At 40.1% G+C, this 17,518-nt stretch overlaps 1 non-coding gene across 1 annotated transcript; it reads left to right on the top strand.

Moving 5' to 3' along the window:
* The first annotated feature begins 15,875 nt into the window (after positions 1 to 15,875).
* On the top strand, positions 15,876 to 16,004 carry LOC119620655 (small nucleolar RNA SNORA31). Its single transcript, XR_005237199.1, has one exon. It is a non-coding gene; the product is annotated as a small nucleolar RNA SNORA31 (small nucleolar RNA).
* The last annotated feature ends 1,514 nt before the right edge of the window (positions 16,005 to 17,518 follow it).

The following is a 17,518-nucleotide window of genomic DNA, read 5'->3' on the forward strand; positions in this document are numbered from 1 at the left end:
CACAGAAAAAAAAATCACTGAAACAATGTAAAATATAAACCAAAGATGATACGTGAAGGAAATAGTTTGAATAATTCTTAAACTGAGCCAACAGTTCAAAAAGGAAACAATTAATAGTGTTTGTTCTTCATATAACTGGGTAAAAATACACTTCCAGACTATACAGTACAATACAGAATGTAAAGCTTCATTTTCCCTTTATGAAGCTATAGAGTTTGATGTAGTTCATTATTTTACAAGGATGAGCTACAGATTGTGGTCCAGGGAAGACAGTCAGAAAAATGTGAATTGTGAGCAGTACTGAGCCATCTATCTATTATCTGAAAAAGTAATTGTGATCTACAAAGACTGATAACGAGTATTTGCATCAATTTCCTACCTAATGGAAATAAGGAAATGCAATCAGTTTTCCTGGAGGCTTTTAATACCATTTCAGTGACATTAGTCTTTTTGTATATACATTACATCCAGAAAGCAATGGATGTGTGGCAAAAGTAATATATGTAGATTTAATCATAGCTTCAAGGCCAATAGTACTCTTTGTTATAAATATGTTTTCACTGGACTTTACATATACTGTATCATTCTTAATATTTACTTTTTTTCCCTCAGGCAATAGCCAAATGGGAAAACATACACAAATACATACATAATCATCATGCTATAATTCCTGGCATTAAAATTTTTCTGTGTGCAACCAAAGTAAAAAAATGGTGGTGAAAGTTTGTGAATATGACCCCCCCCCAAAAAAAAAAAACAGTCAAAAAAATTATTGAGGCTGGGCGCAGTGGGTCACGCCTATAACCCTAGCACTTTGGGAGGCTGAGGCAGGTGGATCACAAGGTCAGGAGTTTGAGACCAGCCTGGCCAATATGGTGAAACCCCGTCTCTACTAAAAATACAAAAATTAGCTGGGCGTGGTGGAGGGTGCCTGTAGTCCCAGCTACTCCAGAGGCTGAGGCAGGAGAATTGCTTGAACCTGGGAGGTGGAGGCTGCAGTGAGACGAGATCATGCCACTGCACTCTAGCCAGGGTGACAGTGTGAAACTCTATCTAGAAAAAAAAAAAATTACTGAGTGCTACAGAATAGTGAGACAGTGGGATGAGAGGCCAACAGATGCATGTCTGCTGCCATAAACACATAGCATGGAGACCTCCTAGTTCTACTTCCCATGCGTTCACTCACAGGTCACGTAGGCCCGGGTCCTGCCTCTCTTCCCACTCTTTGGAGCCTCGCTAATCAGAGAGGATCTAAGGAGCACCTGGTCCTATCTTTCTTTCCACTCATTGGAGCCTCTCTAATCAGCCAGAAAGGATCTACGCTCCTGAATAAACTCGAGGCAAGAGCCACTCAGGCCTGTTTTATGCTCCAAGTCAAACCACAATATCCACAACTGAGTCCATCCAGGGAGGCTAAGGTCTTCACATGTTAAGAACACTGAGTAACTGTAATTACTGAATGTAAAATGCATGCCTCTGGGCTCGTGGCATTATTTTAATGTCGTGCATTTCCCTTATATTATCTCTATGACATTTCAGTGTAATTTATATCAACCCTCACATAAATTGCATGTGAATCATAGAGGCATGAACTCAAGAAATACGGAAGTGCTGGGCCAGTTGAATACACATAAGAAGAAAATAGTTTGTAAGAAAGAATGAAAATAGTCAAAGAGTGTTAAGGCAGACAAGATCGTTGCATTTTATCACACAATAATTTGTTTTGGCAACTCGGTCAGTGAAAAGTATCTGGGGTATTAGTGTACGTGTGAAAAGAGAATGTAAAAAGTTCTGCTAGCTACCAATTAGACGATACAGGTAGAAATGTTAAACAAAACCACAGGGAGGGAATCAACAACATCTAAACTATAAAAAATTCTACAGCAATGCTGCCTACTGTGCGAAGGACCAGTTTGTTTGGGTAGTTAGTTGTAATTTCCAATCTATTTTAAATTTCCAGTAATTTAAAATATAAACCCACACACACACACACACACACAAACACACACATATAATCACATACTTAAATTGTAAACAGCTAAAAAAAAGGTTTTTAAATCCTAATTCATTTTACTGTTATTTTTGAAATTTTACACACAGCAAGTTCTAAATATTGCATGGGGATAATGGAACAATATTTTCAACTTATACAAAGTTTGAATTGTGTTGTACCATCTAAAAAACAAAAAACAAACACATTTGCTAAAAAGTATCAAAAATAACTTGTCTAAAACATATAATATTAACATTGCTTCCCAAAGAAATAATACTAACTTGTTATTTCTAATATGCATTAATTATATTGATATAATATTTTAAAGTGTGTGTGTGTGTGTGTGTGTGTGTATATATATATATCCAGTTAGTATTTTTCCAAGGAAAATGTACTGTTTTTTACAGTATTCCTACCTTTTCACTGAAATAGATTAAACATTAATCAGAAGTCAAACTATCCCTATTTGCAGACAATATGATTCTATACCTAGAAAACCTCATATTCTGAGATCTGATAAACAACTTTAGCAAAGTCTCAGGACACAAAATAAATGTACAAAAGTCAATAGCATTCCTATACACCAACAATAGCTAAGCTGAGAGCCAAATCAAGAACACAGTCCCATTCACAATAGCCACAAAAAGAATAAAACACCTAGGAGTACAGCTAACCAGGGAGGTCAAAGATCCTACAATGAGAATTACAAAATACTGCTCAAAAAATCAGAGATGACACAAACAAATGGAAAAATATTCCACGCTCATAGGTAGGAAGAATCAATATTAGTCAAATAGCCATGCTTCCCAAAGCAATTTACAGATTCAGTGCTATTCCCATTAAACTACCAATGATATTGTGCACAGAATTAGAGAAAATTATTTTAAAATTCACATGCAACAGAAAAAGAGCTCAAATAGCCAAGACGATCCTAAGTAAAAGCACAAAAATCATGCTACCTGACTTCAAACTATATGACAAGGCTACAGTAACTAAAACAGCATGATACTGGTGCAAAAACAGACATATAGACTAATGGTACAGAATAGAGAGCCCAGAAATAATGTGGCACCCCTACAACTATCTGATCTTTGACAAACCTGACAGAAAGAACCAACGGGGTGAAAAGGACTCCCTACATAATAAACAGTGCTGGGATAACTGGCTAGCCATATGCAGAAACTTGAAACTGGACCCCTTTCTTTCACCATCTACAACAATCAACTCAAGACAGATTAAATGTTTAAATTTAAAACCTACCACTATAAAAACCCTGGAAGATAACCTAGGGTATACCATTCAGGGCATAGGAACATGCAAAGATTTCATAATGAAGATGCCAAAAGCAATTGCAAAAAACACCCCACAAAAATTGACAAGTGTGACCTAATTAAACTTAGGAGCTTCTACATAGCAAAAGAAACTATCAACAGAGTAAACAGACAACCTACAGAATGCAAGAAAATATTTGCAAACTATGTATCCAACAATGGTCTAATATCCAGCATCTATAAGGAACCTAAACAAATCTACAAGCAAAAAACAAATAACCCCATTAAAAAGTGGGCAAATGACGTGAACAAATACTTTTCAAAGGAAAACATACATGACCAAGAGCATATGAAAAAATGCATGACATCACTGACCATTAAAGAAATGCAAATCAAAACCACAGTGAGAAACCCATCTCTGGCTTTAATAATAAGCCAGAATGGTTATTATTAAACAGTCAAAAAATAACAGATACTGTCAAGATTGTGAAGGAAAGATAATGCTTACGCACTGCTAGAGGGAATGTAAATTAATTCACCCACTGGGGAAAGTATTTTGGCAATTCCTCAAAGAACTTAAAACAGAAATGCCATTTGACACGGCAATCCTTTTATTGGTTATCCATCCAAAGGAATATAAATTATTTTGTCATAAAGACACATGCACATATATGTTAATTGCAGTGCTATTCACAATAGCAATGACATGGAGACAACCTGAATGTCCATCAGTAGTGCACTGGGTAAAGAAAATGTGGTACCTACAAACTGAGGAACACTATGCAACCATAAAAATGAGTGAGATCATGTCCTTTGTAGCAGCATGGATGGAGCTGGAGGCCATTATCTTAAGCAAACTAACACAGGAATGGAAAACCAAATACACATGTTGCCACTTGTAAGTGGGAGCTAAATGATGAAAACACATGGACACAAAGAAGGGAACCAAAGACACTGAGTCCTACTTGAAGGTGGAGGGTTGGAGGAGGGAGAAAATAAAAAATCTACCTATTGGGTACCAGGTTTATTACTCAGATGATGAAATAATGTGTACACCAAAACCCTGTGACACACACTTTACCTACATAACAAACTTGCACATATACCCGTGAACCTAAAATAAAAGCTAAACAAGAATTTTTTTAAAATTAAAAATAAACATTAATCAAAAAACGACTCTAAATTTATGCAGCTGTGTCTATGATATTGTAAATTGGTCTCTTTATTTTTAATCTGCTGAATAAATATCTTGAGATAAATTCCTTTGAGTAGGATTACTAAAAAAAAAAAAAGAAGCAATTTTTTTACTGGAAGTTGGGAAATATTATTTCTATTCAGTTCTCTGAAAGAATGGGAAAATTTTATAATGACAGTAAAGATTTGTCCATTTAGCTAGTGTTTCACCAACAGTGGAGTTTATAACACTTTTGAAAACTTAACTAATTAAAAATTTAATTTAACAAACATTTATTTTGAAATGTTATGTACAAATTAATAAGTTAGGTATTGAGGAAGTGCTGTATCTCCACATAGGTACGTCATCCACCATGCCTATTGACCTCTACTAAATAATTAAATTTGGAAATTCTTAAGGATCAGTCCTAGTCTCTCTTCTTTGATCAATGTATAATCTCCTCCAATGCAAACTTATCTGTACACATGGATTATTTGGCATATACACATACATGGTTGATTCTCTATTTTTTTTTTTTTTGCAGTAGTTATGTTCTATAAACTTGCTGCAAACACTGAATTAGTGAATGCACTGAATTAGTGATACATGGCTTTGAAGGGAAACATGGGGTTAAGTACTTGTGAACCTCTGATCACATTTCCATCAACGAATCAATACAAAACCTTGTTTTACATGTGTATCTGTTTATGGACAACATATTTATTATATACTGTTGACTAATTAACATGGAACCCCCAGTCAACAGCACTGTAAATCATGCCTTCACTAAGTTTCTCTAAGACTTGTATTTTCTTCGTAAGACATATCATAGTCACACTCTGCAGGTATTCTAAATATCTAAATCACCAACCAAAGCAGAAGATGCAAAAATATGCCACTAAATAGACTGTGACAAGGCCCCTTGCTAACATTATGAGAGCTGAGACAAGAAAGCGGAGCATGGCCTGGTTGCCCTCAGCAGGGAAAATCTGTACCAGGGGACACAAGAGCTTTTGCTGCTCTGGGCATGTCCATGAATGAGCACAAAAGCACCATGTGTATTGACTTGAGGGGTTACAAGCAAATTTAGCAAATAGGTAAATTGAAAAATGTGAAATCTGATAATAATGAAGATTGATTATGTTGAAAAAAATAAAAATTTTATCTCTAATTCAGATTCTCATTTACGGAGTATTTTATGAGTGTACAATACTCTGTTGTCTAAAATTAGAATCATGACTTTCCACCATACACATTTCCATTGTAAGTGACAGGTAACATCCTCCACCCCTCATGGCAAGCAGGAACCTGGCAATCACCTTTGGTAACTCCCGTGACTGACCCCCACACCTTTGATCACTCCCCAAGGCCAGTTGATTATACCTCATAACTACTGCCAGAGATTGCCTGCTCTCCATCACCACTGATGAAACTGATATTTACGCCAAGATGATCTCATCTAGTTACTTGCAATGGCCATATTGACCTTTTCAATTTGTTATCTACCCTGATAACAGAGTAACCTTTTAAAGCCCAAATTAGACATATCACCTACTTTAAACTCTTCACAGTTTTCCATTGCTTTTCACTGTAAAAAAAAAAAAAAAAAAAAAAAAAAAAAAATCAAGGCAACAGCACGGATTTTAAAATCATGTACATTTTAAAAAGCATGCAAGTACTTTAGATACAATTGGGTGATGATGAGATGCTTGGAGCTGCTATAATTATTATGCAAGAAATGAAAAACTGAAAAGTACAGCCAAAATCTGAGGATGACAAAGCAAAAGGATGGATAATTAGGTGTGAATGTGTGTATGTATGTTGTGTATGCTGTAGAGATTAACTGATTTATTCACATGCTACAAAAAGGCACCTAGATTTCCCTTTCCAAGGGCGATAGCTGCTTCCTGTTTCTTGATTTGTTTCCAGGAATATTCTGGGTGGCTATATAAACACATCTTCCTTTTCAGTTGCGGATATGAACATTGTCATACATTTTGCTTTGTTCACTTCATATTCAACTTTTGGAGTTATTCCACCTCAGAATAGTTAGGTCTATTTAATATTTTTTAAATTGGACACCAGCATTACACAGAATGGTTGACACCATTTATCTTATTAGTTCTTTTTTTTTTTTTTTTTTTGAGACAGAGTCTCACTCTGTCACCAGGCTGGAGTGCAGTGGTGTGACCTCAGCTCACTGTAACCTCTGCCTCCCAGGTTCAAACGATTCTCCTGCCTCAGTCTCCTGAGTAGCTGGGACTACAAGCGCCCACCACGCCTAGGTAATTTTTGTATTTTTAGTAGAGACGGGGTTTCACCATGTTGGTCAGGATGGTCTTGATTTCTTGACCTCGTGATCCTCCTGCCTCGGCCTGCCAAAGTGCTAGGATTACAGGAGTGACCCACTGTGTCCTGCCACTAGTGCTTTACTGAAAGACATATGTATAGTTCACATAATTTTGTCATTACAAACAGCAATGCAGGGAGCATCTTGTACATATGCTCTCGTTTAGCAGAGCAAATATATCTATGGCAATGCTGGATCAATATAGTTATGTGGTTGTTGATTTTGATGGGTGAACTAAGAATCCTTCTGGAGAAGTCCTGTTAGTGAGCAGCACGGGCTTGTGGTGCTGAGTAAGAGTGCCTGTTTCTCACATTTCCCTCAATGCCATGCATTATATGGCCCACCCCTACCAAGACTGGCCAACCATAGAAAAAGCATGGCAGCCACGCTGGAAGAGTCAACGCAGGCATTATCAGGAGTCACAACCTCACACCCTGTGACATTTACAACCTGTCAGCCTCTCATGGATCAACTCAGCAATGTTCCGATGGGTCCGTGTTTCTAACCTCTCCGGTTTCTTGGACTTGTCCCTCCTGAGGACTCATCCTGGCTTCCAGGGGGCAAATGGACAGGGTCACTTCCATGATGAAGACTCCACCTAGCTGGCGTCCACTGGGCAGAGTTTGGCTGAAGCCCCATCTCTTCCAGGACTTAGTTCTGTAGTCAGGCCACCTACGTCTCTGTTTCTACACTTCTCTTAGATGCTTGATCTTTGGCTTTTTATTTTCCTTGTCCTTGCTTTCTGTCCTTTTCTAGGAAATTTTCATCCACAGATCCACTTCCTCCAGCTTCGAGTTTGCTGAGCTAGCAGGCTCTAAAACTGTTTTGTCTATACCTCCTTGTTCTATGAAAGAATAACACTTCATTATTCAAGCCAATGTTAATAGGGTTTTCTGATATTTAAAGTGGCAGCCATCCTGAAACCTAGTATCAAGAGTTGGAAACAGGGTTTTGAAGTAAGTTATCAGCAGACTGAGGCCATGGCACCAGGATGATGTTAACCTAAATGAAGTTGTGGGGGAGAGTGGATCCTGATTGAGCCAGTAATGGTGAGGGCTCACATTAAATTCCCTTCCTGTGACAAGGGGCTGGTTCTAGAGCAGTGTGCAAGACACAGGGCTGTGCCCAGTGTTGTGCATTCAAACTTCCTGAGAAAAACCAGATTTGAAGAGCAGTTTTCAAAACAACAGCAACAAAAGTCATCTCCAGCGGGGCTGAAAGATTTCCTTCTGTGGAAGGAGTCATGAGATAGAAAAGCTTCGCAGCTTTGTGGCTGCAAGAGAAGTGCTCACTGATGGCAGGGATGTTAGGAGTGAGCAGAATGGAGATCAGAAGAAAGACAGGATTGGTCCGGGGAATCTGGCACCTGAGGCCCTGACCGCCCTCGTGAGTGGCGACGCCCCCTAACTTTCTGAAAGCGAGGAAGATCTAATAGAATGAATATCTCAAGGAAAGGAAAATTTACAGCTGCCACAGGTCTGGAGATGCAACATTTCTTGGGTAATGTTCAGGCATTCTCATGGTGTTGAGTTAGAGAACAGTTCTCACAAGAAAAGACTTCAGTTATTTGTATTATGATTACTAAATGTTATTCATTTATTTTCTGAGGAATAGATGCTTATAAAAATCCACAGCAGGTCTGGCGTGGTGGCTCACACCTGTAATTCCAGCACTTTGGGAGGCCGAGGTGGGCGGATCACGAGGTCAAGAGATCGAGGCCATCCTGGCCAACATGGTGAAAGCCTGTCTCTACTAAAAATACAAAAATTAGCTGGGCGTGGTGGTGCATGCCTGTAATCCCAGCTACTCAGGAGGCCGAGGTAGAAGAATCACTTGAACCCTGGAGGCAGAGGTTGCTGTGAGCCGAGATCGTGCCACTGCTCCCCAACCTGATGACAGGACAAGAGTTCATCTCAAAAAAAAAAAAAAAAAAGAAAAAAAAAGAAAAAAAATCCACAGCAACACTTATTCTGAAGTATAACTTTAAAAACTGTGTGATAATAACCTAAGGCTTTATATCGAAGGAAATTATCATTTGACCCTAAATTATGGATCATAATTTTATATTTATTATGGGAAGAAAATAGAATAAGAATATTTACAAAATTTTCTCTAAGTTCCCCACCTTTATACACAGTTTCTTTCTTTCCCTGTTAATATCAATTTGCCACTAACATGCAATTTACAGACCTGTAGTCACATTATATGATCAAGGTCGTTAGTGCTTTTTTTTCAACTAGTCTTGCAATAAATTACATATTGACAACTGTCCATGATTTCCACACTTACATCAGGTAACAGGTACAAGATATTAAATAATTTCTTATTCCTCACTCTTCCAAAAATATGCTTTGAAGATTTCTCTTTCTACAGTGCTTGCCTCTGAGGAACGAATTCTTCATGGAAATTCCAAGATGGAAGTCATTAACTTATCTAATGTGATATAATCTTTCCCAATTAAGTATTCTAACCCTGGCATGAGAAATGCGGTCAATTATTTCAAAACTTTTCCAGCAACAGAGGTTACATTTTGAAATACTGGATAATTAAATTTATGTGAAGGTTTAAACTAATAGGATATGGAAGAAATGATACCTCGCTGTAGTTTCAATGTGTAGCTCTTTATGAATGAGGCTGAGTATTTTACATTGCACTCTGTATTTGTATTTCTGTGTCTGTGAAATGTTTGGTCCTATCATTTGTATATATTTTTGATATTGAGTGACAGTGACTTTTACAATTAATTTATAAGACTTCTTAGTATATTAAAGGATTTAAACTTTTGGCTGTGTTATGTCTTGGAACAATGAATAATTTTTCATTTTTGCATTTATCTTTTGAATCTGTGTATACATCTATAAGTCAGACAGAGTCAAATTTATCAACCTTTATTCTTCTAATTAGGGCTTGAAGTTTTATTAATATATTTGGAAAGGTAATTTTTTTTTAATGTAATGTGTTTCATTTTACAAGTCAAAAAAAAAAAAAAAACCATAAGCAAAGTTAAAAAACAAACTGGGAAAAAATACTTATATCTCTTATTACAAACAAAGGACTAATTCCCCCAAACATAGAAATTGCTGAAAACATCAACATCCCGGGAGAAAAATGAAGCAAGTTCACAGAACAGGAAACACAAGTGGCCCTTCAACAAATGAAGAGGGACTCGGCCTGTCCTGGTGAGATAACAGCCTGGAAGGTCTAGTCCTAGAGTTCTCTTAAAAATCTAGACCAGGACTGGGAGCGGTGGCTCACACCTGTAAACCCAGCACTTTGGGAGGCTGAGGTGGGAGGATCACTTGAGGTCAAGAGTTGGAGGCTAGCCTGGGAAACATGGGGTAACCGCTCTCTACTAAAAATACAAAAATTAGCGGAGCGCCTGGCGTGGTGGCGCATTCCCGTAGAGTCCCAGCTACCCAGGAGGCTGACAAGACAATCACTTGAACCTAGTAGGCGGAGGTTGCAGTGAGCCGAGATCCTGCCACTGCACTCCAGCCTGGGTGACGGGGGGGAGACTCCGTCTCAAAGAAAAAAATAAAATTAAACAATAAATAAATAAATAAATCTAGGCCAGATTGTTCTCACTTCCCAGTTTAGCCCTTGCCAAGGGCCGCTCATGGACTCGGGTGTTTGTGTTTTTGTTGACTATAATCTTGGTGTCCTGACCTGTGGACGAACACGGTTTTCCCCTGGCGCAAAGTGGGGATATGCACTCCTCCCGGTTGTCCTTGCCTGCGGTTCGCAGGCCCCGCCGCCCGCATGTAGCCCCGTGGTGCCAGAGGCGGCGCTGCAGCTAAGCACGAACGCACTCCACGCGAGCGTGCGGTGCGGCCGCGGCCTAAGCAGGGGTTTCCAGGCGGTGGCTGGCAACACTCCTCAGTCCACCTCCGCAAACCTCGCACCTAACCACGGGGACGCTCCAGCCCAGGGACGCGGGAGGGGGCCTCGGCTGGGATGGGGCAGGGGCCAGGGCTGTGTGTGAAGGAGAAGGCAGGGATGAAGCAGCCGCGTCCCAGACTTGCTGTGTCCCGTCCCGCCTCTGCACGCCTGCCGGCAGCCCGGGTGCCACGTGCCTCAGTTTCTCCCGGAGCCCGGGAGCTGGCTTGGACTGCAGCTCCTGCAGTTATGGAGGCTGGAGACGATTGCGGACGCCGCGGGCCATCCCGGGAGCCTGCTGGAGGCTGCCGTAGACCGTCGGGGGCCAAGATGCCCCCGCCAGGTCAGGGAGTGCCGGGGCCTCGCAGGGAGCTGGCTCTGGGGTCCTTGTGGAGTCCTTGGGGGGTCCTTGTGGGGTCCTCGTGGAGTCCTTGCGGAGTCCTCGTGCCTTGCGGGGCGCCAGCTCAGCTGAGTACTGGGCGCCTGTGCTCAGCGCACTGAGGCTCTGGAGTCCGTCCTGGCCTCACCGGTGTGGAGCTGACCTTGGCGCTACAGCAGGGCACCAGCATCATCCGCAGCCTGGCGGGCTAGCGCCTCCTTCCCAGAGTGATCCGCAGCCTGGCGGGCTAGCGCCTCCTTCCCAAAGTGACAGAGCGCTGCACCAGGTCCACCACCAGTCCGCTCCGCCCGCAGGGCCCAAGCACCAGGTGCATCCTGTGCCTTATGAGTTCTTACTACATCAAGGGCTCTTTATGGAATTCCATGTAAACAAAAACTTTCCTGCCAAATTTCACAAAAAAGTGTATTTTCTAACAAGAATAATTTGTGGTTAACTGTGATTTATGACACTATAAAATAGTAACAATAAAAATTAATAAAATTAGTTTTAATTTGTTTATCATTTTATTTATTTTTGAGACACAATCTTATTCCATCACCCAGGCTGGAGTACAGTTGTTCCTAGACCAAACTGAGAATAGGGCTGCTATTTTTCCTGGCCCAATAAGGAGAAGCATGCCGGGGGCGGTGGTTCACACCTGTAATCCCAGCACTTTGGGAGACCGAGGTGTGCGGATCACAAGGTCAGGAGATCGAGACCATCCTGACTAACACAGTGAAACCCCGTCTCCACTAAAAATACAAAAAATTAGTCGGGTTTGGTGGCGGGAGCCTGTAATTCCAGCTACTGGGGAGGCTGAGGCAGGGGAATGGCGTGAACCCGGAAGGCGGAGCTTGCAGTGAGCCTAGATCCGTGCCTGGATCTGCCAGGCTGCACTACAGCCTGGGCAACAGAGCGAGACTCTGTCTAAAAAAAAAAAAAAAAAAAAAAAAAAAAAAAAAGGAGAAGCAGATGAGCTGGGGAGGAAGAGAGCTTTTATTTCTGCAACTGGTTACAGGGAGAAGGCCTGGAAATTATCACCAGACCAACTCAAAATTACAAAATTTTCCAGAGCCGATATACCTTCTAAGCTATACGTCTATCTGTAAGTGTGCATTCATCTGAAGACATAATTAATTTCTTCTAATCTATAACTAAGGTCTGAGTCCTGAGGACCTTTCCCTGGAGCCAAAGTAAATTTACTTAATCTAAATGGGTCCAGGTGCTGGGGTGATTACCCTCATCTTGTCTCCTACTAAATCACGGAGGTGTGGGGAGTTCCTTCAGACCCCCAATAAACTTGTTTGTGGAGGCCTGGGGAGTTTCTTCAGACCCACAGTAAAAACTCATTTAATCCTACATGGGTCCTGTTAAGAATTCCTTCGTTATTTTGTCATGGTTTAAGGCCCAGAAAAGGCCTAGGAAAAACTCTTGGCGGGCTTTTGTTACATCCCAGACTTTGTATAAGGGGACTGGCTTTTAATATTTAACTTAACCACTCAGTCAGTAGCGAAACCGTTGTTATGGAGGCCTGTGTCAGTGAGACCTGGCCTGCCACACAACAGCACTATCTCCCCTCACTGAAACCTCTGCCTCTCACATTCAAGTCACTCCCCTGCCTCAGCCTCCCAAGTAGCTGGGATTACAGGCGCCTGTCACCACGCCTGGTTAATTTTTGTATTATTAGTAGAGACTGGGTTTTGCCATGTTGGCCAGGCTAGTCTCGAACTCCTGACCTCAAGTGATCTGCCTGCCTCGGCCTCCCAAAGTGCTAGGATTAAGGCGTGAACCACCGCACCTCGGCTGTTTCGTTTATTTATTAATATTGGGCTAAGAACATTATGTAACGTATAATTTAACTAAAACAATAGCACAGGTATATATTATTGTCACCATTACACAGTTACAGAAATTTAAGGCCCAGAAAAATTAAGGCTTTTTCCAAAATTAATAAAGGAACTAGGATTAAAAACAAGCAAACAGAAAACTACTCTACTGCTGAACCTAACCCTTAAACTGACATTATATAGCACAGCTCTTATTGTGTAGTTAAATTTTGTAATGTGCTTATGTTTATTATAGATGTCTAAGGGAATACACACATTCCAAGTTGGTTCAACCTTATTTGGTAAACACTTTGTTAACAGTATTGAGGAATTTCCGTGGAACACACACAGCCAAGTGCCATTGTCATCAGGCACAAAGTGTAGCCAAACATTAATTCACTTAGTACATATTTATTGAAGGCCAAGAACTGGGATATGGTGATGGCAAAAAGAAATATATTTTTAAATAAAATGGCTTAAGGGATAAAAAAATAAGTGCCATGTTGGCTCAGGAAACAGTTCTTCCATTTGTAGGAGGTGTTGAATAATGTATGAGCTGGAGAAATAAAGCCTTGTGAGTTAAGGGGAAATTCATCTGTGACTCTGAAGCAGGATCTCCTCTAGTCATTACTGGGATTCCTGCTGTCTACCTCTTGTTTCCACCCAGCACACTGAATACTGAACACCTGCCCTTGTGGCTGGGTAGGGCAGTGTGACCAGTTCTGGTCAAAGGATTGTGAACACAGAGGAACATATTTTCACGAAACTAAAGCATGTAGTTGCTGCTCCGACACTGCATAATTCTGGCCCCACTGCCTAGCCTATGTCCTTAAGTGATTGGGGCAGAGACTCCTGCTGACCGAGGATGAACTGTATAAGGATTGTAAAGTAAATTTCTGTTATATTGATCAGCCGACAAGTGGGAGTTGTTACTACGGCAAAACCTGTATCTTTACTATTCTGACTGATAAAATCTACCAGGCTCTAGGAACTCGGGGTTATTGTCAGTTTCATCACTATGCCCTTGTCCTTTTGTAACTCATCTCACTGGCCATCACTGGCCTTTGTCACAAGTTTTGGAATACCATGAAAGCAGGGATCATAGAAGAGTATTGTGTTGCTGCGTCCCGAGCATATATATTACATGAAGCTTAGCACTATGTAAGTGTAAAGTATACACTTATGGATGAATTAATGAATATATAATCGAAAGTGTTACATACTTTCTTTACTGAATGAAATCATACATCATATAAAGAAATAACTCCTCAGACATTACCAGGACTTAAATTTTAACATAAAATATATAAATAATAGTGTTAAATAATCTTACAATTGTAAATTACACATGCCTTTTGTTATACCAGACTTTCTGGGAATAAACCACGAGGCAAACTCTTCTTTGGATATGACACGGGAGCAGTAAATGCCTTGTGTTGAGGATGTGTTTGAGCACACTGGTCTGGTAGCTCTGTTCCTGTTGAAATACCGTCAGGAACATCAAAATTATCATCTAAATGCCCATGTTCACAAACATAACATTAAACAGTGTTTTTCATTATGTATCCCTCCATCTCCATCACAGCTTCTTCTCTACTAAACATCAATTTCCCAAACTATATGTAAACTGCCTCATCCCTGATCCAGATTGAAGGCTGAGGCTGCAGAGCTGTCTGCAGCACGTCGCTATACCTCTGGAATACTAATGGCGGCAGCTCTACCTGAGCAGCACGGAGCTCTGGGCTCTGCGGACGCCGCTTCCCCTGATGTTCTGGGAGAGAGGTCGTGCATGCACCTCACCACAGGTGGGAAAGCAAGGGCCTAACGACACCGACTGAAAGCTTTCCCAGCTGACACAACACTGGGACATTTTCAGAGTTATGTTACCTCTGTATTAAAAGTCTAGCCTCCTCCTATTATTTGGGACAAGCAGGGCAACTTGCCAGTAACTTTGGGCCCGTGGCATGGGCTTTGTAAGGAAAAGGAAAAGCAAGATTGATTGCCTAATGGAAGCTCAGGCGGATGCCACAATTCTGCCTGCCAGTTGGTCAATTACTTTCCATGGTGAACACTTCTTTTGGATAAGTAACCTTGCACCTTGTAGACAGGAAAAAAGAAAGATCATATGCTCTTAAACTAGACTCATATCCGAGTTACTCATAGCATATGTTAGCATCATGATTTTGGCTAATCTGCACTGTTTCCTGTGAAGCAAAATAAATAGCTCTAGGCCTAGCTTAGAAAAGGTTAACATTTCCTGTGAAGGGTTTTGAAAACATATTTGTTTTAATATCTATAATTCAATATATCTTGTGAGACTTTCTCTTTTAAACAGACAAAAAAGATGATTTAAGAAATAACTTTTGCAAGGTTAAAATGGTTCTGATTTTGACCAAGGTAAAGTCTGGTTATTTTGAGCCAAAACTAGGAAACACTGTAGATATGTGTTTCATTAAGTAATAATTGGCCAATTATGGTTTTAGAAAGGTTACCTCAGACACTTCCTCTTCACTCAGTGGAGGGTATGCACAGTCCACCATAAGATACATATGTTACATTGTATTTTACTAGAATAGTAAATAAAGAGAAAACTAATAGTCTTGTAATTTATCCCCCATTGTCCAGATATTTGTGGTAATTCAAAATTTCTCTAAAGTCTGAATAAATAATGACACATTAGAGGAAGCTAAAGGAGTAACAGGTCATACTGAGTGATCTGATGTCTTCTAGGAAATATCTAAAGCAAGTTGCTCTGAGAGTAATATTTTGATCGGGAGAAAAGTTCTCATTAATTTATTTATTCAGCAAATATTTGTGTATCTTCTGTGCTCGTATTTTGCTGGGCCTAGAAAGGAAACACACAGTAGGCCCCTTGCTTACTGTAAGTTTACCATATCCACAGACACATTATATTCTCTTCATACCATAGGATTCGGTGACAAAAGATATGTAGCATAAAACAAACAAACAAACAAACAAACAGGATGCAATAAGTTGGAGAGTAAATCCATCTGTTTGGCAGACCTGGAGCAGTTAGTGTCTGCTGCTAAGGTTTCCATTACAGATGCGAGAAAAAAAAGTATTCTTCCGCTTTCTGTCTCAGTGGCAATGAAGATTGAATGGGGGATATGAGAGAAGAATGTGGTAATACAGGAAAATACATGGACAGAGAATTTTCACAACTCAGAAATAACCTTGTAAACAGAAAAAGCCCAACTACCGTAACTTACTGTTGAAAAAAAGTTATCATATATCTTTAGTAATGGTTGTATTTTGAAAAGACATTTATCTCTGCAATCTCATTCCTTGAGAAAAATATTTATCATATACATACATATGTATATATTTTACATATATATAATTTTGTTGCAGGCATAATAAAAAACACTACAAGGAAACTTTCAGAATCTTACAATCTAATTAGTATTTGGATGCAACAGTTAAGATTTTTTAAATGGCAAAATATAACTTTCAGAAGCTTTTTTAGTGAGGGTTTCTGTGTGATCTTGTTTCTAAAGTATATAGATTTTTATTATTTAGATTATGAAGACAAAGTAAAACTTAGCTTATTTGCCTAGATTTGTTTCTTTTCTTAGGGAGAATTTATGGTGCTTGAAAGGATCAATAGTTCTTGCAATAAAAATCCTATATTTATCCAGAGAACATAACAGAATGTCACAATAAATAAGTGCTACTTTAAGGCTCAACCTCTTTCTGCTACAGAGAGCTGCAGGCAGTGCTTGCCTATGACAAGATCGAGGAGGAGCCGCGTTCTGCGCCTGGTGTCCACGCTTCTCCAGCTAAGGCTTTTGCCCTTGTAGCTTACTTTCCTATGGCTGCCCTTACCCTACCCACACGTAGATCGGACTCTCAGAGAGGCTCTACAATGCAGTACGTGATACCCGAGACAGTCCTCCCTTTACTGTACACTGTGAGCGATGCCCAGCTCCCTATATGACGACACCTTGGAAAACCTCTGACGAGGGCCTACCTACCTACTCTTCTCAGGAGAGTTTGCATTTGGCAGAAAAATCCTCACACTTTAAGTTTGTCAGTACTTTCTAAAGTACTGAGAAATGGATATCAATTGGTGATTTTCAGTGAGCTGAATAAAGGAAGCATGCAAAAGAATTGCTGTGAGCCAAACTGGACCTCCAGCTGAACGCTGAGGGAGATAAGGTGGGTGGACACCTCCGTGCCTCCTTGCAGGAAAAAGCACATCCTTCTCTTTTTGTCCTCTGAGATATTCCTTTATTCAGTGTGACATTTCTGGTAATATGCTGTGCTTCCTTTCATCTCATAACTCCATAGCTATGCACAGAGATTTTAAAATTTGCTTCCTCATCAGTGCTCAAGTAAGTTTTGGAAACTAAATTAGATAAACCAGTTTCTTCACTGCAGGAATGTTCAGAAGACTCAAAAGAATAAAGCACTACGCAAAGGAATTATATTACGAGACAGTTTCCAAAACCGTGTTTGCCATGGTACTCGTGTGTGTGTGTGTGTGTGTGTGTGTGTGTGTAGATAGAGGTGTGCATGACTGTTTTGTATTAATCTCTCAGAAATGATGTTCCATGAAATATGAAGCAGTCAGCCAAGATCCAGATAGATACAGGTAGATGTTAAAACATTCTTTTCTGGCTGGGAAT

Source organism: Chlorocebus sabaeus, chromosome 21 (assembly GCF_047675955.1).
Source record: "Chlorocebus sabaeus isolate Y175 chromosome 21, mChlSab1.0.hap1, whole genome shotgun sequence".
In the NCBI taxonomy this organism is placed as follows: domain Eukaryota; kingdom Metazoa; phylum Chordata; class Mammalia; order Primates; family Cercopithecidae; genus Chlorocebus; species Chlorocebus sabaeus.